Source organism: Anabrus simplex, chromosome 11 (assembly GCF_040414725.1).
Source record: "Anabrus simplex isolate iqAnaSimp1 chromosome 11, ASM4041472v1, whole genome shotgun sequence".
Taxonomy (NCBI): domain Eukaryota; kingdom Metazoa; phylum Arthropoda; class Insecta; order Orthoptera; family Tettigoniidae; genus Anabrus; species Anabrus simplex.
Genome location: NC_090275.1, coordinates 58,945,593 through 58,970,738, shown reverse-complemented (window position 1 = coordinate 58,970,738; position 25,146 = coordinate 58,945,593). Strand labels below are relative to the sequence as shown.

Sequence of the window (25,146 nt, the reverse complement as noted above, 5' to 3'; positions counted from 1 at the left end):
CAGCCCTGAAGATGGTTTTCCGTGGTTTCCCATTTTCACACCAGGCAAATGCTGGGGCTGTACCTTAATTAAGGCCACGGCCGCTTCCTTCCAACTCCTAGGCCATTCCTATCCCATCGTCGCCATAAGACCTATCTGTGTCGGTGCGACGTAAAGCCCCTAGCACAGCGTTGTCGCATTGTCCTCCAACTAAAGCTGTACAGCTAAATCAACGTATGCATTCAGTTGTTCTGATCCGCTGTTGCCGCTGACGTCGCTGCTCTTACTGATAATAATAATAATAATAATAATAATAATAATAATAATAATAATAATAATAATAATAATAATAATAATAATCAGTGAAGATCTCAAGACCAACAAAGCATTTGAAGAAAGGATTAAAGGATTAGGAAACTGGATATTGCATACAACCAATACAGAAGAAATCCATATCCATCAATGCAAAATTAAGACACTTTAACGCTGTAATCAGACCTGAGGTCCTCTATGCATCTGAAACCCTAAATATCAAAGAAGTAGAACTCACACAGAAACTAGAAGTCAAGGAAATAACTATCTTGAGAAAGATCTTAGGCACAAGGATCATAAATGGAGAAAGGAACCTCAGGCCTAACGATGATCTATACCTAAAGCAAGAACCTCTAATGGATACGCCTCCAATTCTATGGGCACCTGAGAGAATGAACGAGTTAAGACTTACCAACGTTATCCACAGAGCCAGCTCCTGCAAGAAAACATAACTGTGGTACAAGCAAGTTAAACAAGATCTTCAAATCTTCAATATCTCTGAATCCCATATCAAGGACAGACAAACTTTCCGGAAAATGTTAAAGGAAGACCCATAGATTAAGCATAAGAAAGGGCAGATACCAAAAAGTTCAGAAGCAGCTTAACAACTACAAAGCCAGAAAATGAAGGAGATGGGCTACGAAGAAGGCTCTAAGAACGTGAAACCAACTCCTTGTTAGCTGAAAACCATTCTGGTTAACCTTCGTAGTCCATAGTTGGTTCATTCGAAGAAATAATAATAATAATAATAATAATAATAATAATAATAATAATAATAATCTATATAAATAAAATCGTAACGACCATGTGCCTGTACATTGACTATTTTGGCGAAATTTCCATATAGTTATTCGTTTCAAGTGTAATAATGACCATCTGCATATTTCTTTGCTTTGGTGTCTGTTTGATTGTATGAGTTCTTATAACTTGAAAACTACTGGATAAATTTCTACCAAACTCCATATTTAGAATCCACCTGTCCTTGGGTAGGTTTTAGGGCCAATATTGTTTCTAAATCCATGAACTGACTGGGGTTTATACGAAACCGAAACCGTGATTTTGCACTACCGCAAAACATACACAACCAGACTTAATAGAAATCTACCCGCCTTAATGGAAATCAATTTCTAAACCTTTTTTTCTCATGTGCAGCATTTCTATACGAGTATTAATAAGGGATATCACATTAACGGACCGTTTTTCGGTACAAGTCCCAACGGACTTAACTCAAGAGCGGGTGCTTGTAAAGCATATTTCTTATAACTTGAAAACTACTGGAGATGTGTCAACCAAACTTCATATTTAGCATCCACCTGTCCAAACGTAGGTTTTTAGGACCATTCCATTTCAAATTCCCGGAATGGACTGGGGGTTTATAGGGGACCTAAATAGTGATTTTACTCTCCCACAATATATACAAGACCAACCTGACTGGAAATCGACCAAACTTTTTTCTCAAGTGCATTTTTTCGATAGGACCCCAAAAGGTGTTGTACGTAGAGCAGATTCCTTATTTATATAAATAAAATCGTAACGACCGTGTGTCTGTACATTGACTGTTTTGACGGAATTTTCGTACAGTTATCCGTTTAAAGTGTAATAATGACCATCTGCATATTTGTTAGCTTTAGTTTCCTGAAAGTCCTCATTTGTAACCCCTCCACCAAAGCAAGATTGAGGTACATTCTGCTAGACGAGCTAGAAAATTGAAATTTGGCAAAATTATATGCCTTAGCCTGTAATCGACGGAAAGTTTCCAAGATCTTTAAATATTTCATTTTTACCCCCGAAAAATATCGGAATATTCAGGCAATTTTAATGTCGGTGCAGACCTTCGTTTCAAGGTATTTCGCGGCTAAACGGTAAGTCGTATCACAAAACGGATGGCACAACCTCTGTTCAATTTGGAGTGATCTACAACTTTGGTCCTATGACGTTTCGTCGTATCTCTATTCCTTATATGTTAGATTTGTCTCTATTTCTCTATTATACCTACATTTTTCTCTTTGTACACGTATAGTTCGTAGTTCGAATCACTTATAGAAATGTTGCAAAGTTTGGGCTGGGAAGAACTGGGAGAAAGGAGACGAGCTGCTCGACTGAGTGGTATGTTCCGCGCTGTCAGCGGAGAAATGGCGTGGAATGACATTAGTAGACGAATAAGTTTGAGTGGCGTCTTTAAAAGTAAGAAAGATGACAACATGAAGATAAAGTTAGAATACAAGAGGACAAATTGGGGCAAATATTCATTTATAGGAAAGGGAGTTAGGGATTGGAATAACTTACCAAGGGAGATGTTCAACAAATTTCCAATGTCATTGAAATCATTTAAGAAAAGGCTAGGAAAACAACAAATAAGGAATCTGCCACCTGGGCGACTGCCCTAAATGCAAATCAGCATAAATTGATTGATTGATTGATTGATTGATTGATTGATTGATTGATTGATTGATTGATTGATTGATTGATTGATTGATTGATTGATTGATTGATTGATTGATTGATTGATTGATTGATTGATTGATTGATTGATTGATTGATTGATTGATTGATTGATTGATTGATTGATTGATTGATTGATTGATTGATTGATTGACAGGCATAATCATCTAATTCTACTCGAATATTGGCCCACCCAGTCTCCATACGTGAACAAAATTCTTTGTTTGTAGCTGTCATATTAGTACCCAAAAGTAGTGCACTCTGAGAAAACCATACCGAAATTTCACCCTATTGAACGTTTCTAACTCAATTTCACCCATAAATAGATGAGACAGGAGAAAATATCTTAAGACCAGCTATTTAGACCGCTAAATGAGGCGTCTTATAGTACAGTCCGTTTGTCGATATGATGTATCGTTTAGTAGCAGTTAATCTGTAAATGCAGGTTTGCAATATTGTAAACATGCACATACTTCGCATGTCGATCTATATATATTCATTGAAGTCGATTTTTAGGGTGTGTTTGCCATTATATTTAATATTTTGCATCGATAGTGACTCTCAGTAGGAGGACGTCTGCTATTGTAATCATTACTCTCCACATCGACTTTGACTGGCAGTAGGAATGGGATCCTTCCTTCTCCAACTCTTTTGTAACTAGCATCAGTAAGGAGGGACTACCATTGTAATTAATAATTCCCTTCTCGATTTGACTGGCAGAAGTCAAGGGAGCAAGCATTTTTTTTTCAAAACCCCCCTAATCGATTGTGTTTGGGAGTAGGCAAGTGTGCCCACCATTATAAACAAATTTACCCATCTAAAATGTGGCTGGCATGAGGCATAGTGGCCTTGCTATTATCATGGAAACTCGGTGTGACTTTCATTAAGAAAAGGGGCCTGTCATTATAATGATAACAGCACAACTCAATTTTGACTGGCAGTAGGGAAGATGCCTGCTATTATAATACGAACTCCTCAATTGTAATCTGTCTGGAAGGAGGAAAGGGTACTTGCCATTGTAACGAAAATTCCCCAAATCGATTGTGACCGGGCAGTAGGTAATGGGACCTCTCATTATAATGAAAACTTACCTACTCGACTGTGAATGACAGTAGGCAAGTGAGCCTGTCGTTATCATCACAACTCCGCAACTCCCACTTTACATTGGAAACAACGTATGGGAACCTGCCGCTGCTGTTTCTGGATAACGCTAAGAGACATGCAATTTTTGAAAATCCTTTTCACCGCATGTACAGTAATTTACTTCGATATCCATATACAATGTAGAATACCATAGCGAAGCACGGGTACATTTGCTAATAAAATAATAATAATAATAATAATAATAATAATAATAATAATAATAATTTACGGCGCACCGGCACAGATAGGTCTTATGGCGACGATGGGATAGGAAAGAGTTAGGAGTGAGAAGGAAGCGGCCGTGGAAATAGCGTACAGCCCCAGCACTTTCCTGGTGTGAAAATGGGAAATCACAGAAAGCCATTTTCAGTGCTGCCAACAGTACGATTTGAACTTACTATCTCCCAAATGCAAGCTCACAGCTGCGTGCCCCTAACCGCACGGCCAACTCGCTCGTAAAAGTAGTTAGTGGGACATAAAAACCCAATAACATTATTATTAACAAAACAGGTTCACGTGCTCATGTCCGGAACAGTTCGCTCCGGCGATCTCAACAGGGTTTTGGAAGAATAAGAAGAATAAATACGTATTTTTAGTACTCTGCTCGAGGCTCGATTGAACTCCAACAGCTCCGCCGTCAGCTGTCATAGATGTCCTAGGCATCACTGAAGAGGTGTTCTAGGAAAAATGAAAGTGAGGTTGTTTCCGTTGCTTTCCTCGCCAAGCCAGAAGTTCTTATTACATATCAGTCTGCCAAGCCCACTGAAATGCACGCATCAACCGACCGTATGAGCGACATTTTCGTATAATTCATAACAGGGACTGGCTGCATAAGGAATGGCTAGCATCACTCATACCTTGGTCACTTTTATATTCAGAGGCAAAAATGAGACTGAGGCATGTCAATGAAAATAACAAATTTATCGTAGCCCACACCAGAAGACATAGTACTCTGTAAACCCCACGTATCGCCAGCAAAGGCATGAATGGCAGTAGTCTGTAAACTACCGTAGTCCATTTCTCCGCTTGACGCCTGTGGTACTGCAACCATCATTGCATGTCTGTCTTGTCGGTCAAATGCAGCTGTCTCTAGCAGCTGTTGAAATGATAATTAGGCTACGGTTGCCCTTCTGGATAATATTTCTCGAAGTGAAGCATTTTCCATATAGTCTACTTGGAAGGATTATCGCAGATTTTTGCCTTCTTAATCTTTGTCCGCTCGCGTGCGTGACAGATCGCCGCCCTTTTGACAATACAGCATGAGGCGCTCGCACCTTTACTGAGAGAGGCTAGAGCATGGAGAAGCAATAGCACATTTTCATTTTTCTTCTAGAGTTCCTTTCCTTTTTAGTTTTGTATTTCTTTTACCAAAGAGCCTGCTTTAGAATATTTTTTTTAATTTTTTTTTTTGCTAGTTGCTCTACGTCGCACCGACACAGATAGGTCTTATGGCGACGATGGGACAAGGAAGGGCTAGGAGTGGGAAGGAAGCGGCCGTGGCCTTAATTAAGGTATAGCCCCAGCATTGGCCTGGTGTGAAAATGGGAAACCACGGAAAACCATTTTCAGGGTTGCCGATAGTGGGGTTCGAACCTACTATCTCCCGAATACTGGATACTGGCCGCACTTAAGCGACTGCACCTATCGAGCTCGGTATTTAGAAAATGTATGCTAAGGTATACTTGTGTATGAGTTAATTTTAAACTATTCTGTGATTTAAGGATTAAATATTTTTGTTCAAAAACATGCATTTGAAAATATTTGAGAGTCCACCAATCCAACCTACTAACATTTATGGGGATAAAGGAGAGAGGGCCCATAAAAGAAAATATATGTAAATTTCTTCGCTACGCGGAATAGCATAGAATCGTGGACATGCCTTGGCCTTAGAAGACGAGAGAGGAGGTACAGATTCTGCGGTTTGTGTCCCTCTTAGTAACCTCTTACGACATGCAAAAGGTACAGATACTTCATCCTTTCACACCACCCAGAGGGAAGAAAAAGAGGTCCGATGAATAGAAAGAAATTTGTAAGATAATAATCTACGTCCAATAATATGGCAGCTGATCCAGCACACCACATTCTCATGGCCACGTCACAAGACAGCCACACTTACCAAGATCTACATACAACAAAATGGTCGCTGATTTAGCACACAATTTTATGGCCATAAATAGCCGCAAGATACGTATTATGAGAAAAATTCTGCTGCCTTTAGTGGATTTGCTGTAACCTAGACGAAACGCCAGTGAAAGACACGGCGCTATTTGTACCTTACCGTATATAGAAGGCAGCGTTCCGGCACACGGTAATAACGTGAGAAAGAAGATGACGAACATTGGTTGCAATAGCCAAATTTTTAAATGAAGCCAATTTAACATTGTGATACGTTTGTTCTATAGTCTGTATTTAAAATGTCCTCATCCAACCCATGTTCCGGTACCGTGGCTTTCTTTCATCAATTAGTCACAATGCCACGAAAGGTCCCAAGTGGTAAAGATGTTGCTCTTTGACCTTCCTGTTTTCTAAATGTACAGAGCTGGCAGCATGGTCTTACGGACCAAACGCCAAAATGTGTAAAAAAAAAAAAAAACATTAGTTGCTTGGTTACGACGGGGTCAGTTTTCTGTCCACGTAAAGTTGGTGACGCCCATTCCAGATAGTCCTCCAGCCAATTAAATAAATAAATATATGTTGACAGACAAAAAAAAGTGACGGGTGGATAATATCCACCCGCCTTTCGAGCTCTTGTGCTATTTAAATCGGATGAAAGTTTAATGGAGAAACTATAGCTAGTGCCCTTCATTATACTGTATCGACTAATAAGTCGGTACAGATCCCGTACATATTTGCACGTGTAATAAAAAGAACGCCAGCGTGTTCTGGAAAATTAGGCCTGTGTTTCATTTGAAGAAAACCGATAACTTTACTGACATAATAATAATTACTAGGGGATCCTTGTGAGAAATCTTGCATGTTCGAAAAAGTATGTGGTGGAGTACCCCCCTGGTGAAATACTGGTGAATTAAGGAATACACAAATCAGTACAATATTAGGCAGTCTTACTTACCACTTAATGTAATCTTTGATTTTTTAACATTTATGCTATCCACTCGAACGGAAGCAGATGCAAGTGCATTATTATACTGACGAATGTTCCGGAAGTAATTCTTGGTTTTGCTATCATTCTTTTATTTTCTTAACAACATGTTATAATGACATGGAACAGGCGTCCCAGAGGCTATAATGTGAAGTGGACAGCAATGATGGCACGTATTTTCCTACAGCAACAGTATTTGCAAATCGCACACTTTGTACAATTTTTAAAAACTCATGTTTAAAAGAAATTATCGATATTTATGAAATGAGAGTGCAATTCGTCACTGCTAATGTCTATTCTCTTTGTTTTGAAAGCTCATTTGTCACGATCGGTTACTTGTGAGCGCCGTAAAAGGGATCTATACTACTGAAATAATATATATGATTTATTTTATGGCATGCACGTAGATTGTTAAATGTTGTTGTCAGTAGCGGAGCGAAGAAGCTCGCCCCCCCCCCCCCCCACCGCAACAATTGAAAATGGGCCCCTCCCTTCCTGATAAGGAAAGTTACAAGTTTATTTCGTAGTACAAGGTTGTATATTATTACAGTGAACGGCAACGACGAAAATAATCATTTACATAATTTAGTTTTCAAATCCGAAGGAATTAAAATACACTTATGTGGTACGAACACACACACAAACAAGAAATGCATATTACATTTACAGTAACCAAAACACGCTGACCGTCACAATATTAAGAAATAATCTCGTTTCTAGGACCAAATAATTTACAACTCAACCGTCCATCGCACGCCTACTTAGCTATACTGACGGCCGAGAGTTATAAACCGGCTCGAAACTTCATTATTTAGAGTTTAGATAAGGAGGCTGTCTTTGTAATCGCACCTTCGCTGACTATTGGGTTCTCAAAACTGGCTAATTACTTGAAAAGCCTTGTTGATTGTTGTGAGTGGCAGCAAGGGATGGTTATTATTGGAACAGGTTGAGAAACCCACATTCTTTCAGAAATAACTACCGTACTCCTGTTGACAAAAGAAGCTCTGCAGTGCGGCGGCCCAAGTTTGGAATAACCCTCTGTAATACAAATAATACTGTGCTCTGTGCTGTAGCTTTATCAATATGTAAAATCACTCATGTCCGCCTCTGTGGTGCAGTGGTTAGTGTGATTAACTGCCACCCCAGGAGGCCCGGGTTCGATTCCCGGCTCTGCCACGAAATTTGAAATAAATGGTACGAGGGTCCACTCAGCCTCGGGAGGTCAACTGAGTAGAGATGGGTTCAATTCCCACCTCAGCCATCTGGAAGTGGTTTTCCGTGGTTTCTCACTTCTCCTCCAGGCAATTGCTGGGATGGTACCTAACTTAAGGCCACGGCCGTTTCCTTCCCTCTTCCTTGTCTATTCCTTCCAATATTTCCATCCCCCCGCAAGGCCCATGTTCAGCATAGCAGGTGAGGCTGCCTGAGCGAGGTACTGGTCATCCTCCCCAGTTGTATCCCCCACCCAGAGTCTGAAGCTCCAGGACACTGCCCTTGAGGCGGTAGAGGTGGGATCCCTCGCTGATTCCGAGGGAAAAACCGAACCTGTAGGGTAAACAGATAAAGAAGAAGAAGAAGAAGAAAATCACTCTTCAGATACTGAAGTAAGAAACAGTCATGGGCCCTTCACAACCCATGGGCGCCCGCCCCGCGGGGTCCTAATCACCGCCACTGGTTGTTGTTTGGGTTGTCTACAGACTGGTTCGATGCAGCCCTCCATATCACCCATATTGTACTAAACGTTTTATTTCTACGTAAGTACTACACCCTACGTCTACTGTAATGTTTGTCATATCCATGCCTTGGTCGACCCCTACCATTCTTATTTCCTACATATCCCTCATAAAACAACCGTACTAGTCCTGGGTATTTTAAGATGAGTCCCATCATTCTATTTCTTCTTCTGGTCAAATTTTTCGTCAATTCGGTTCAGTATCTCTTCATTCGTGATTCGATCTACTCATCTCACCTTCAGCATTCTTCTGCAACACGACATTTCACAAGCTTCTATAAGGAACTGTCCCAGCAATCGCCTTAGTGAGGAGAATGCTGTCGATGGGACCAGCCCACGACTTCCCGAATGAAAGCCACAGTAAAGCCATGGTCATGGCCACATTTAGCCGAAGGTACTCTGGTCGATGTCTTGCAAGAGCACCAATGAGCAAAGAACGAAACAAACAGGCAGCCAGCACTTACCTAAGAGGGAAATAGCATCTCTCTTAGAAAACCATCACATGGAAACCCATGGAAGGATACACTGCAGTAAAGCAGCCTAAGCTATGACAATTGATGTTCTGTCACTAAATAATGATACTAAACATGGCAAGTCACGACAGCCGATTGCTACCTATGCAGGCCAAATGCTAGTGCTGGGTGGCTGTGACGGGGGTTACTACTGTAGGACAGTTTCTGGCGGGATGGTCAGGTCATTTATAATACATATTTTATTTATACGTAGGCAGATCAATAAGTATCTGTAATTTTGCTCTAATTGTATTTAAGTTGGCTCTATGGCGTCGTGTGCTCATCAGCCGCTAGATGGCACCGTTGTAGATTTCAGCGTTATCAGCTTGTGCTGTTGCGAGGTAAAAATGACAGCACCACTCTTTGTTTACACCAAGGAAGAACAGCGTTCCGTAATCCGGGTTTTTTTTTTTTTTTTTTTTTTTTCTGAGGGTGCACCAAGAGCGGAAATTCATAGTAGACTTTCAGCACAATACAGCGACAATGGGGTCGTTCGAGCGTGTAGGATTAGGAAAGATCCGGGCGTCCATCTGCAGCCGTAACTAGTGATAGCAAAACTTTTCAAAATATCGATATATCGGTTTTTCGATACATCGGTGTTCAAATATCGATGTTATTGAAATATCGGTCTTCAAAATATCGATATATCACCGATATATCCCCTTTTAAAATATTGGTGCTATTATACATTATTGTAAGTCTGGTTTTACATTTAAGACAATGATTAAAGTATTCATTAGGTTTAATAAGTCTTGACACGGATCAGAAAACAAGCTTAAACATTATAAAAACGTTTACAGACGAAAGATGTAATGATACATAGAAGAACAGTATTATACTGTATTATACAAGGTGTCTAGTAACGAGCTAATAACTTACACCGGAAAACCATATGAAAAATCTACAAACATATAATTTGTGTACGAAGTACATCTGATAAATAATTATCAGAGCTGTATAAAATAATAAAACATTTTCATCCCAACTTCTTCCTCAACGCTGCAATTCCATTTGTTCGTGAAAAAAAAAAAAAACATGATGATGATCTTAGGTCAATTTCCAATACCTCATAGGTAAGCTATTTAGAAAAAGCAGCTTGGATAACATTTTGCCATTTAATCGGTTTCTCTTTTTCGTGATGGTATTACCGACCTTTGAAAACAGTCTCTCCGCTGGGACAGAGGTCGCTATAATGCTCAAGTATTGCCTAGCTAACGCGTAAAGCTATGTATACAAGGTACGCACGATGAATGAGTTGTGATATTATCACTATTTACTGAAGTGAATTGAGAAATGAAACTTCAAATTTCATAACTGTAGCATGCAAATATTGAAAGGGTCTGAAAGAGAATCAAATCGTAGCCAAAAGTATTAAATTAGGCAGAAATATCGATATACTGGGCACAAAATATCGACATCGACAGTATATCGGACATCAAAATATCGATGTCGATATATCGATATTTCCGATATATCGATATTCATTTGCCATCTCTAGCCGTAACTGATGCCAATATTGAACAAGTGCGTGATGTGATCCTGAATAACACACGAGTGACTGTTATATGAATTTCCACTCCTGCTATGCTGAATAGAGGCCTTGTGGAGGTTGAAAAAATCGGAAGGGACAGACAAGGAAGAGGGAAGGACGTAACCATGCCTTAAGTCAACCCGGCATTTGTTTGCGAAAGAAGTGGGAAAGCACGGAAAACCAATTCGGGGGTGGCTGAGATGGAAACCGAACCCCCTTTATTCATTTGACTTCCAGAGGGTGTGTGGAGCCCGTTCCAGTCCTCGTACCAATTTTAAAATACGGTGCCAGAGGCGATAATCGAACTCGGGCTTCCGGGAGTCAAGACAAGATAATGGGGCAAAAAGCAAAACATGACTTAAAAATAAAATACTTACAAAATGCCTAAAAGTGAATGAATATGCATTTCTCTAATAATATGAGGGGGGGGGGCATGAATAGGATTTGTATATAAGTTATGTGGTCTATCATGCACCAAAATTGAAAGATGACATTTCATCAAAATTCGGGCAATTCGCAGACGAGACGGCGCTGTACCGAAGAAGTTAGATACGTGTTGCATGTTATAATGACGCATCTTAATGTTCAGAACATATTTGTAATTTCAATACTTTCTTGCTTTGTCGCATACTGCAATTACCTCAGACATCGCCCAGTTTTAGAATTAGGGAATACAGGGTTCTACATTCACGTTCTCAAAATTCTTGACTCCGACGTGATTTGAACACGCAACCTTCTGATCTGGAGTCAGACGCGCTACCGTTGCGCCACGGAGTCGTACTGCTAGCTCTCTGCGCATTGCTAGTATACGTTGGGAATGACGAACAAACTAATGGACGTCACTTTCTCTACCCAGTGAGTTGCACACTACACGGATCAATACCTCTTTTAAAAGACATCGGGGAAGCAACCCGATGAAAAATGACCACTGGCAACGGGAAAATTGCACACCAAATTCATGTGGTGTAGGCTAATGTTTTGTGTGATTAGCTGCCAACCCCAGAGGCTAGGGTTCGATTCCCTGCTCTGCCACGAAATTTGAAATATGGTACGAGGTCTGGGACGGGGTCCATTCAGTCTCGGGAGGTCAACTGAGCAGAGGGGGGTTTCTTTTCTTTCCTCAGCGCGTCAGGAGTCAACATACGAGGATCAGTCAATGGATGACCCCAAAAGAGGAACTCCCTCCTGGCCATGTCACAGACTGGAGAGCACTGAATAGACTGCGCTCTGGTGTTACGCGGTGCAGGGCAAACCAGAAGAAATGGGGTTTCGAAGTGGACAGTACCTTGTGTGTATGTGGAGAAGAGCAGACCACAGCCCATTTGCTGCAACGTAGTCCATGCCCATTCAGCCGCACATCAGAAGACCTGGGGTTAAAGCGAAGCCAAATGCACTTGATGTTGCAAGATTTTGGGCTCACATAGTTTAACGTGGGGTGGGTCTTCGTCATTGAAGTATTTATATTGTTTTATGTTTTTTCCTTATATTTAATTTTAAACTTATGTATGCTTCTGTCACGATATAAATAAATAAGCCATCCTCGAAGTGGTTTTTTTCCTCCAGGCAAATGCCGGGATGGTACGTAACTTAAGGCCATGGCCGCTTCCTTTTCTCTTCCTTGCCTATCTCTTCCAATCTCCCCATCCCCTCACAAGGACCCTGTTCAGCATAGCAGGTGAGGCCGCTTGAACGAGTTACTGGCCCACTCCAGTTGTATCCCCCAACCCCAAGTCTCACAATCCAGGATCTGTCCTTGCGGCGGTAGAAGTGGAATCTCTCGCTTTGTCCGAATGAAACACCAAACCTGGAGTGTAAAGTGATTAAGAAGAACAAAAATAAAACATAAATCAAAAGCAAACAGTGTGCCACATTTACACTCGAACGCCTGAGAGGTTGACAGGTAACATCTAACACTTTTTTAGTTTACGAAACAAAGTTGTTCTGCACACTGCCTGTATACTTACCCTGTAGTAAAAATAAGAAATGGGTGGATAGAATGTACAAGGTTCGTTGCTGGCAGAATTGATTGTTAATAACTCTGTACAGAATCTACGGAGTTAAGAGCTACTTCATGAGCCCGGATAGCTCAGTCGGTAGAGCATTAGGCTTTTAACCTAAGGGTCCAGGGTTCAAATCCCTGTTCGGGCGAGCTGTTTTTTTCCTGTTCCGTAAGAAGTGAGAGTCACTGTTACTCCGCTTGGTATAGGTGAAATGTAGTCAGGTGCATTGGAATGTCTTATGTGAGAAATGGTTGGTCTGAATTTGTAAGGAAGAGATTATTTCGAAGATAGAAATAATAATGTATGATTACAGCTTAGTCTCGTTCCTTATACGGGGTCTGGGATTAAGTGAGAAGAATTTATAGTGCTTTATTGCGGCCAGAAATCCTTCCTGACGCCAGTCACAGTTGAGGAGCTAATGATCAAATGAAAGGTGAAAATAATAATGATAATAATAATGATAATAATAATAATAATAATAATAATAATCCGCCTCTGTAGTGTAGTGGTTAGCGTGATTAGCTGTCACCCCTGAAATTTGAAAAGTGGTACGAGGGCTGGAACGGGGTCCACTCAGCCTCGGGAGGTCAACTGAGTAGAGGTGGGTTCGATTCCCACCTCATCCATCCTGGAAGTGGTTTTCTGTGATTTCCCACTTCTCCTCCAGGCAAATGTCGGGATGGTACCTAACTAAAGGCCACGGCCGCTTCCTTCCCTCTTCCTTACCTATCCCATCCAATCTTTTCATCCCTCCACAAGGCCCCTGTTCAGCATAGCAGGTGAGGCCGCCTGGGCTAGATACTGGTCATTCTCCCCAGTTGTATCCGCGACCCAAAGTCTGAATCTCCAGGACACTGCCCTTGAGGCGGTAGAGGTGGGATCCCTCGCTGAGTCCGAGGGAAAAACCGACCCTGGAGGGTAAACAGATTACGAACGAATAATAATAATAACAACAATAACAACAACAACAACAACAATAATAATAATAATAATAATAATAATAATAATACCGGTAATAATAATGTCCTCCTCTGTGGTGTAGTGGTTGGTGTGATTAGCTGCCACCCCCGGAGGAACGGGTTCGATTCCCCGCTCTGCCACGAAATTTGAAAAGTGGTACGTGAGCTGGAACGGGGTCCACTCAGTCTTGGGAGGTCAACTGAGTAGGAGGGAGGGGGGGTGTTCGATTCCCTTCTCTCTCACTGGGCCGATGACTTTCGATGTTAGGCCCCTTAAAATAACAAGCATCATCATCATCGAGCAAGATTCCCTTCTCAGCCATCTTCGAAGTGGTTTTCGTGGTTTCCCACTTCTCCAGGCAAATGCCGGGATGCTATCTAACTTAAGGCCACGGCCGCTTCTTTCTGTCTCCCTCACTAGGCCCTTGTTCAGCACAGCAGGTGAGGCCTGGGAGATATACTGGTCCCGTTCTCCAGTTGCAACCACAACCAAATGTCTCATGCTCCAGGTGGTGCACTTGAGGTGGTAGAGGTGAGATCACTCGCTGAGTCCTGGGGAGAAACCAACCTAAGAAAGAAATAATAATAATTGTTACGGACTCTCCGTGGTTTACAGAGGTGTACGAAGGCGTGGACAAGAATGGGTGGACAGAGAAGAGATCAAATCTTAATTTAAAACTCTAAAATTTGAAATTTTATTTCCTTCCCTTTTTATATATTTTAAGATTTTAAACGTCCGCCTCTGTGGTGTAGTGGTTAGCGTGATTAGCTGCCACCCCCGGAGGCCCGGGTTCGATTCCCGGCTCTGCCACGAAATTTGAAAAGTGGTACGAGGGCTGGAACGGGGTCCACTCAGCCTCGGGAGGTCAACTGAGTAGAGGTGGTTTCGATTCCCACCTCAGCCATCCTGGGAGTGGTTTTCCGTGGTTTCCCACTTCTCCTCCAGGCGAATGCCGGGATGGTACCTAACTTAAGGCCACGGCCGCTTCCTTCCCTCTTCCTTGCCTATCCCTTCCAATCTTCCCATCCCTTCACAAGGCCCCTGTTCAGCATGGCAGGTGAGGCCGCCTGGGCGAGGTACTGGTCATACACCCCAGTTGTATACCCCGACCAAGAGTCTGAAACTCCAGGACACTGCCCTTGAGGCGGTAGAGGTGGGATCCCTCGCTAAGTCCGAGGGAAAAACCGAACCTGGAGGGTAAACCAATGATGATGATGATGATGATGATGAAGATTTTAAACTTTGTTAAGCAGTAACAAACAATAGTTGGATAGACATAAGGGGAGCTCTACAGCTCTAGAAAAAATAGTTATTTGAAATCTAGGAATAATCAGAGATGAGTTAGATAGCTCAAACGTTACACTATTACTAAGAGCACTACTGTTGAAACACCGGATCCCGTAAGATCTCCGAAGTTAAGCAACATTGGGCGTGGTCAGGAGTTGGATGGGTTGCCACGCGCTGTTGGTGGGGGGAAAGGGAATGGAGGAGCGGAAAGAAACTGGCCACCCTACCGCACGTAAACTCCGGCTCAGGAACACCTCTGTGGAGGTTCGGACCTGCCTTCGGGCAGAATAACCCTTACCCTTACCTACTGCTCATGGGCGCCCGCAGGATAATTTCCAGGTGGGGGGGGGGGCACATTAACAATTTTCTTGAATATTAAAACCAATATAACGTCAGCAACATTAAACTGTTTACAGAATTTTCCGGTTATAACAGATGCTAGATGACTGTCAGTAAGGTCAGTTTATCAAATAATCTGGTATGATATTAAACAATTGACATCAAACTTTTTAGAATTCCAGGAGAGGCAAGCGCACCCCTTGCGGGCGCCCCTGCTACTGCTCCAATCAATTACAAGTAAGGAGCAGTGACTCCAAAATTACCACACTCGAAAGAGCGTCTTCGCTCCACACAATTGACTTTTCTAGGAGACTGTTGTTCAAAACACATTCCAAAGTAGCATCTCCAATGCACAATCTCAATTTTACAGTAAGTCAAATACAAACAGTTTTTACTGTCTTACTCGCTCTACAATCTAAGTTACATTTAAATAGGAAATGAAATAAGAAGAGTTAACGGAGGCAATAAGTGCCATTCTACATGACCTTAGTGAAAAGAAAAAGTTAAAGTTATTGGCCGTAAACCAAAGATTAGGAGACGAACACTTGCCTATACTACGGAGGTGGCTAGATGGAGAGAAAGTTTTAAATTACAAAAGGAATAGATTAGTTTTAAAGTTTACGAAATCATAGTCACCCCATTACCAATAAAAGAGGGTCACACTATTTATTCCCTAAGTTAGAATAAAGTCTTTATACTTGTTTGAAAATGTACATGGAAATATTGAGTTTTGCATTAAGAAAGAATTTCGAAACCTTCCCCTTAAGTTAGCTTTCTGAGACTATTACATGATTAAAAGATGTCTGCCATTACCTTGAGCTGGTGGGTCTTCCAACGATAGGCGAGACTTGCCCCCTGTCTCCGACACACTCTAAACCTCTTGACTGGAGCGATGGAAAGGACGTTGTATGTTCAGTCCGTCAACGATTCCGCTGGTGGGATCCTCAACAGCTCTGCCATCAGCTGTCATAGATGGCCTAGGCATCACTGAAGAGGCGTACTAGAGAAATGAGGAGTGAGGTAGTTTCCCGTTGCTTTCCTCACCGAGCCAGAGTTGCTATTACATATCAGTGCCAAGCCCACTGAAATGCATACACCAACTGACCCTATGAGCAACATTTTCACACCATTCATAGCAGGGACTGGCTGCATAAGGATTGGCATTACTAACATCGCTCATACCTCAGTCACTTTCATATTGTCAAAGCCAAGGATAAGACAGAGACAGATCTATGAAAGTAACAAAATTGCTCTAGCCTATACCAGAAGACATAGTGCACTGTAAACACTAGGTCCTGCGAGCAAAGGCATGATGGAAAGGACAACATGGCCCAAAAGGTCCCAGCTTTTATAGCGGAGAGGAAGGTTCCAGAATTCTATGGGCCGAATCCCTGTACACACCCACAAATTATATTGGTTGATTTAATAAATGTACAAAATTCCTTATTGGTCGAAAATTTAGAAACAGAAAGAAGGGATAACAGTGCTAGTAACCTAAGAACACAAAAATGAATTTACAACATTTCAGTTCTGAAAACCTCGAAATTACAAATTTCTTTGAAAATGAATTGTTCATCTTCCCACCAGAGGAGACACATCAGTAGACAGTAAGAGACATCTGACGATAAACGTTCAAATTTTTCCAATACACAGTTTGAAGTACACGATACAGATGGCCTTGCAATAGGCGCTCAGTTTAAATGCACGGAGAGGGTGTATCTCCGGCACAATAATAATAATAATAATAATAATAATAATAATAATAATAATAATAATAATAATAATAATAATAATAATGGGAGACAGTTTAATGTGATAATAATGTTATTGGTTTTACATTGTACTACCTAATCTCACTGTTTTCGGAGACACCAAGGTGACAGAATTTTGTCCCACAGGACATCTTGGACGTGCCAGTAAATCTACCAACACGAGTCTGGCGTATATGAGTATCTTAATATCACCGGACTGAGCACGATCGAGCTTCCCCCACTTTTGTTCAGAAGGCCAGCACACTTCCGTCTGAGCCACTCAGGCCTGAAAAATGTTTCGTTGTTAGCCTTCATCAGTTCATTCATTGCCTTTCCAATGTTCTAGAGAAGAAATGAAAAGAGGGAAATCATGAATACGCCGAGACTCCTCCAGGGTTGGTTTCTCCCTCGGACTCAGAGATGGATCCCAACTCTACTACCTACCACAATCGCAGTGTCCTGGAGCGTGAGACATTTGGTCGGGGATAGACCTGGAATGGAGGACCAGCACCTCGCCAAGGCGGCCTCACCTGCTGTTCTGAGTAGAGGCCTTGTGGGAATGGAATGGCGTATGGCTTTTAGTGCCGGGAGTATCCGAGGACAAGTTCGACTCGCCAGATGCAGGTCTCTTTTTTTTATTTGACACCCGTAGGTGAACTGCGCGTCTTGATGAGGATGACATGATGATGAAGACAACACATACACCCAGCCCCCGTGCCAGTGAAATTAACCAATTAAGGTTAAAATTCCTGACCCTGCCAGGAATCGAACCCAGGACCCTTGCGACCAAAGGCCAGCACGCTAACCATTTAGCCATGGAGCCGGACTAGGCCTTGTGGGAGATGGGAAGATTGGAAGAGATTGACAAGAAGAGGAAAGGAAGTGGCCGTGGCCTTAAGTTAGGTATCATCGTCGCATTTGCCTGGAGGAGAAGTGGGAAACCATGAAAAACCACTTCGAGAATGGCTGAGGTGGGAATCAGACCCCTCTACTCAGTTGACCTCTCGAGACTGAGTGAAAACTGTTACAGTCCTCGTACCACTTTTCAAATTCCGTTCCAGAGCCGGGAATTGAACTCGACCTTTCGGAGTCATGACAAAATAATGGCAAAAAAGCTAATAAAATGCCTTGAAATACTTAGAAAAAGCCTAAAAATTACTTAATGAGTATGCATTTCTGCAATCTGGGGGCCATGAATAGGATTTGTATGTAAGTTAACATTGTCTACCACGGACCAATTAAAAGACGGCATGTCGTCAAAATCCGTAAGACGAAACGGCGCTGTACCGACACAGATACGTGTTGCACAGGGTGCGAAATCAGAAAGAAGTGGTGGTGGTGGTGGGGGAGACGGAACATAGGGCTTAACTGCTACTGTTTATTTCAGGCAGTATCCGGCGGGGGAGGGGGTATAAAATTCCCCTGTAATTTAATTACCCCCTCCCGCAGAAAAATGTAAATTGTAGAATGTTTTGTTTGAATTTTGTAGTTATAATGAGAATGATAAACATTAGAACGTTATTCCAATCAGCTGAGAGAAGTTTATGAGAGACTGTCGCTTTCTGAAGAAAGGTCAGGCGAGGCGCAATTTGTCCTGATTTAGCCTATTGCTATGTTAGTGGAACCTTCCTCTGACCAGGGCTAAGTGTTGACTGAACAAATTTGTCAGTTTGTTCACTCCTTAAGTGAATATTGTCCTATAGGCTACCTATCGGAAACACATCCTCTGCAAGAAGTAAGCTCGAGCTACTTAGAGCAATGACTAGGGAGGAGAGCTTCAAGTAATTTACATTTTTGCCCGGGTTTCAGATGGACTTGTCAGAGTGAAACATGTCCGGATTGCCACTGCTGCATTGTTTTATTGCTCAAGGTCTGGCAGTCATTTGAATTATTGCTGATGTTTTTATGAAAATATGTACAGAAAAAGTCATTAATTTCAGTAATAAATTATACCTGTTCTAAATTTTCCTCATAATTTTATAATGAAAGAATCCCCCCGGGCAATTTTCGTGGGGGGGGGGGGGGTTGACCTTTGAGATAAAATTTCGCACCCTGGTGTTGCATGTTATAATGACGCATCTTAATGTTCAGAACATGTTTGTAATTTCAATACTTTTTTTGCTTTGCCGCATACTGCGATTACCTCAGACATCACCCAGTTTTAGTGTTCGGGAATACAAGGTTCTAAATACTTATAAAAACTCTTGACCCCGACGTGATTTGAACACGCAACCTTCTGATCTGGAGTCAGACGCGCTACCGTTGCGCCACGGAGTCGTACTACTCCTTTCGTTACTCCTTGGTAGAATACATTGGGAATGAGTTAAGAAGCTAATGGGCGTCACTTTCTCCACCCTGCTGGTTGCACACACAACTATGAATACCTCTCTTTATATACAGTATATTGGGGAAGCAACCCGATTAAAAATGACAGCCGCCAACAGGCAAACTGCACACCAAACCTGCCCAGCGGTTTGTCTATCTCACCTCATACTATCTGCGTCTCACGAGAAGTCGCGCACGAATAACAGGTACTACACTAAGCTAGGAATATTAGTCGCGATAAACAGTATGAGCTCTCTGAAAGAGATGGAAATTAAATTGCACAGCCAGTTTGTTTCGTCATTCGACCGGATCAGGAATGGAGAATTCTAGCGGCTACGATAGAAATTGTGCCGGCTGCCGAAGAGTCATCGCGGACGGAACTGATGTTTACTGTAAGGCCTTGCGACTTGAGACTGACGCATGCGCACCCCTTACCCCTCATGAAATGATATTGGAGAGTGTTGCTGGGTCCGCCTCTGTGGTGTAGTGGTTAGTGTGATTAACTGCCACCCCCCGGAGGCCCGAGTTCGATTTCCGGCTCTGCCACGAAACTTGAAAAGTGGCACGAGGGCTGGAACGGGTTCCACTCAGCTTCGGGAGGTGAACTGAGTAGATGTGGGTCGATTGCCACCTCAGCCATCCTGGAAGTGGTTTTCCGTGGTTTCCCACTTCTTCTCCAGGCAAATGCCGGGATGGTACCTAACTTAAGACCACGGCCGCTTCCTTCCCTCTTCCTTATCTATCCCTTCGCACTTTGCCATCCCCCAGCAAGGCCTCTGTTCAGCATAGCAGGTGAGGCCGCCTGAGCGAGGTGTTGGTCATCCTCCCCAGTTGTATCCCCCGACCAAGAGTCTGAAGCTCGAGCACACTGCCCTTGAGGCGCTAGAGTCTGGGGGATAAACCGACGCTGGAGGGTAAACAGATAAAGAAGAAGAAGAAGAAGAGTGTTGCTGGAATGAAAACCGGTCGGAGAAAAACCTGTCCCACCTCCACTTTGTTCAGCCCGAATCTCACATGGAGTGACCGGTATTTGAACCATGGAACCTAGCGGTGAGAGGCCGGCGCGCTGCCGCCTGAGCCACGGAGGCTACTTCTCCGAAGGGGACGCGTGTTCATTACTAAACTGTTCATTATGCAGTGCTCACAGTAAATATGTAACTAAAGCACAACTGCACTACCAATCTGAAACTTCACAGCAGCACCTTAGTTCACAAGAGTCACGCCGGACGGAAATGATGTTTACTGTAAGGCCTTGAGACTTGAGATTGGCGCATGCGCACCACTTACCCCTCACGCACGCGACTTCTCGTCAGACGAGCACAGTAGTTAAAATGAAACCTGGCAGTGCTGTCTCTTCAGATTGAACAGTCGGACTGTTCAAGTCAGAAGATATATCCAAATTATTGTTCCCTCAAATCATTTTCGCACTTCTACAATTGACATTTACAGATGTCAGTGGACTCCTCTGAAGCAGAGCTCGGAGAAGGCACAACAAAGAAAAGTGACAGATTGGAGGGAGAGAGAGAGGTACCTTCAGTTAGTCCGACTTGTTGGCTGAATGCTCAGCATACTTGCCTTCGGTTCAGAGGGTCCCAGGTTCGATTTCCGGGATTTTAATTGCTTCTGATTAATTCTTCTAGCTTGTGGACTGGGTGTATGCGTCCGTCCCAACACTCTCTTCATCATATTCAGACAACATACCACACTACTAACCATCACAGAAATATGCAATAGTGATTACATCCCTCCATATAGGGTTGGCGTCGGGAAGGGCATCCGGCCGTAAAACAGGGCCAAATCCACATCTGCGACGCAGTTTGCACCCGCGACCCCACAGGTGTGGGAAAAGCGGTAAGAAGAAGACCTTCACTTAGTTAAAATATTTATTGTCATGGATTCATATTGTTAACACACAACTGAAGATAAAGCTTTGAACTTTGTTACTTTAAAACTTAAAAAAAAAAGGCGTACAAATTCATTGAAGAAAGTTATGAAGATGAATATACAACTTCAGTCAACAGTTTTCACAACTTAATTTATCACGCCTGGATTATTGGAATATGTGCGACTCAGTAGAGGCGATTGGGAATTAGAAGTCGAAGGAGGAACACAAGATTCATAGAAAACAAAAATTACTGGAGGTCTAGGGAATATAGTGGAAGGTAGATAACAAAACTGAAACAAAATATCTACAATATGGTAAGTTTTTTATGATCTCTGAGGAATTTTGACAGAGAAATATAGAATGCCAGTTCACCAGCTTAACTGCAGTAATAATATTTCTTTTGAGATTTTGATTCAACCCGCCTGGTGGGCATGATCGTTAAGGCATTGAAGTCTAAACAGTCTGACACCATGGTTAGCCGGTTCGAATCCCGTTGGTCGAAAAAACTGTCACTATCAAAATATTGGCTGGTAGGGTAGGGGAGGTCAGTGGTATACAATTTCTAATCACTAGACTGCATGCCAAAAGCCTGCATTAAATTCCAAACCTCTCTGCAGTTCTTATATGGAATGAGGGCATATGACACTGTTGATTGTGATTCATCCGTCGGATGGGGACGTTAAGCCTTGAGCAGATTCTTGGTGCTATTCGACAGGATTAGGCTATATACCGGCACCAGGTTTCACCCTCTCCCTTCCTACTATCAAATCACGTCATTTATTTCATCTCATTAACTCCTCTGATGAGGTTGACGTCAGGAAGGACATCCGGTCATAAAAATCCGCTATGACAGATTTATCTCATCTCATACCTGACCCCGTAGAGAAACGTAGCAAGGGTTGGACAAAGCATATACCGGTACCGTAATAAAACTTCCACCAAAGGAACAATTACACATGTGTGCAACTAATGTTTTATACCATCAGATACTATTTCTACACTAGTCTCCACTACTTTTGTGGCAGTGAAAAATCAGTTAGTTGTGTCAAATGATGTTTTGTGTGTTTTTCTTCTAAGTATTACTTTTAATGTTGGAAGGAATTAAAGGAAATAATTAGGTAATAGAGAGCAGGGGTTGTATAAATTGCTTAAAAATATGTAATTCCTAGTTTTAGGTGGCTAAAATGAAAAATGTAATTTTTTTCCACAAAATGACTACTGCCATCCCTTGCCTCCTTCCCCTCCCAACCGCCGCCACTGATGTGCGTAGAACAGTTTTATAGATTATACGCTTTCACTTATATGAGTTTGAACGTTCCAGTAATTTGAGAACTATTTGAACTTGCCATCTAGTATAGTATTCAAAGAATGTCACTATTGATGACTCAAAATGATTCTCGCCATCCTCAATGACTTCTGGAAGAAAAGTAAACTAATAGTCAGCTCTGTTCCAAGCAATGACATGAAAAATGTGCTCTCAATTTCAGAACAGATGACACTGGCATTAATCACCCTGAATGATTGAAACTTGTCCAGTTTTGATTTGCTATTCCAGCTCACAATGGCAATGTTGAAAGGCACAGTGCTCCAAAGAAAAATATAAACTGACTCCTTTCTGTTAAGAATAATTTAATTCCTCAGTACAATTTCAAACATATATACTGACTCCCATCAGCCACCAACTTTATTATCATCATCTTCATTTCCCGTTTCCAGCTTCTCGGGTCAGGTTGTGAATCAAGGACCTCCATCACTGCCTGTCTCTCCATCATCTTCTCCTGTTTTAAGTACATCTTCTGGTTTTCCTCCCACACTGAATCTATCCACCTCTTTCAGGGTCTTCCTCATAGCCTCTTTCCTGTTAACTTCTCTGAAAAAGCTTTTTTTTTTTTTTTTTTTTTTTGGCACTCTCTCTTCTTCCATTCTCATCATATGCCCATACCACTTTAGCTTTGTTGTTTCTATCATGTCTTGAAGTTTCAAGATTCCTGTCCTTTTCCTTATCTCTTCATTTCTAATTCTATCCTTTCTTGTCTTGCGCTCGATACCTCTTAGGAATTTCATCTCCGCTGTCTGTATTCTACTCTCCTCTTGTTTTGTTGTAGTCCACGATCCAGCTGCATAGGTTAGTATGGGTTCATAATAGGTTAAATATAATACTTTCTTACATTTCTTCAGGATATCTTGGTTCCACAAAATACCCCTTACACTCTGCTAGAAGCTGTTTGCTTCTTGTATTCTTTTTCCAATTTCCTCAGTAATCTTTCCATCTTCTGTGATCACACTTCCCAAGTACTTGAAACTTTTAACCACTTCCAGAATTTTACCATTCAGTTTTATCTTTTCTCTTCCTTCCTTCCTTCCTTCCTTCCCCTTGTCATCACTATTGTTTTACTTTTCTCTGTACTTACTTTCATCCCAGATTTTTCTATCTCTTGGTTCCATACCAACTTATCCCTCCCATTTACCTTTTCGTTAACATTTCAGCTCTTACTGTCATATTTTAAGGCTGTAATATACAATATTATCGTGTACCTGCATTTTCATGGAAAAATGTTACAGATATCTTTTTTTTTTTTTTCCCTCATCTCTGTACAGGCCATGAAGGCCCTTGGAGGGGTAGAAGGTAAAGGCTTCCACTATCCGTAACCTCGGGACTTGATGGGGTAGACTGGATAGCTCTACGCCCCACAGATATCTTAGTTTATTAAATTTTAAAAATGTGTCCTTTTCACTTTAATTGTAAGCATATATGTACAATATTGTGTACGTTGCATAAACTTATGAATGATTTTGAATTGGTGATGTTACGAACAAGTGAGACAGATTATGATTGTAGAAGTCCTCCAGTGTCACCTTAGTAAATTTGAGAAAGTTTTCTATACTTATCTAATCTGCTTTGTCCTTTACCTTGAGCAACTGCTTTAAACCCGTTATAGGGTATGATTTCTTTTCTCAATCATAAAACTATTTCTGTGTTTTTTGGGTTTGGAGGTGATGTATAAGTGGATTGGGAATGTTTTTGGAACCAATTACTTGTTAGTTTTACTAAAAAAATATATAGTTTGAAGGGTGGCTAAATATATAGACACCATCTCTTCCAGCACACTGAACCTAGCATGTGGAAGATGGTTACTTGAGCAACAATTGCAATTACAGAGTATTAGGTGTTATTTATTTTTATTTGCAGTGCAAGAATGTTAAAAGTACAATTTTCTATGTTAAAAAAAAAACAGTGCAATCTCAATGTATGGCATGGTGTAAACCACTCCAAATAGGGCGCGACCTCACTTTGAGCAGACAAGACTTAATCACTTTATAGTCTATTTTGTGCTACAATAAAATAGAGCCTGTTGTTACCTCTCACAGCCACATGCTCACCTACACTGTCAAACTTACTTTGAGTGTGAAAGACGAAGATACCATGAAAAGTAAATGTGAGATTAGGTTCGTCAATCAGAGGAGTGGTATTATCTAACAAGTTCAAATCCCACTTGTGAAATACATCAAGGTTGATCTACTATCTAGTGCCTCAGTGCCAGTTCATAAAAGTTCCAATGTTGTCACTTTATGCAAAATGAAGTGTTTATTTTTTACAAGTTGCTTTACGTTGCACTGACACAAATAGGTCTTATGGCGATGATGGGGTGGAAAAGGGCTATGAGTGCGAAAGAAGTGACCATTTCCTTAATTAAGGTAATGGGAAACCACAGAAGACCACCTTCGGGACTGTCGACATTGGGGATCAAACTCACTATCTCCCGAAACTGCACGCCCCTAACCGCATGGCTAACTCGTTCGGTAAAATGAAGTAAATGGAAACATAGAACTGATCAGTGCAAGGCCAA

General features: G+C 41.7%; 3 non-coding genes across 3 annotated transcripts; 1 reads left to right on the top strand and 2 right to left on the bottom strand.

Annotated features, from left to right (window-relative positions):
• Positions 1-11,456: 11,456 nt before the first annotated feature.
• TRNAW-CCA (transfer RNA tryptophan (anticodon CCA)) lies at positions 11,457-11,528 on the bottom strand. The gene has a single exon. It is a non-coding gene; the product is annotated as a tRNA-Trp (tRNA).
• A 1,298-nt stretch (positions 11,529-12,826) lies between these two features.
• TRNAK-UUU (transfer RNA lysine (anticodon UUU)) lies at positions 12,827-12,899 on the top strand. Its single transcript has one exon. It is a non-coding gene; the product is annotated as a tRNA-Lys (tRNA).
• A 6,394-nt stretch (positions 12,900-19,293) lies between these two features.
• TRNAW-CCA (transfer RNA tryptophan (anticodon CCA)) lies at positions 19,294-19,365 on the bottom strand. The gene has a single exon. It is a non-coding gene; the product is annotated as a tRNA-Trp (tRNA).
• Positions 19,366-25,146: the final 5,781 nt, after the last annotated feature.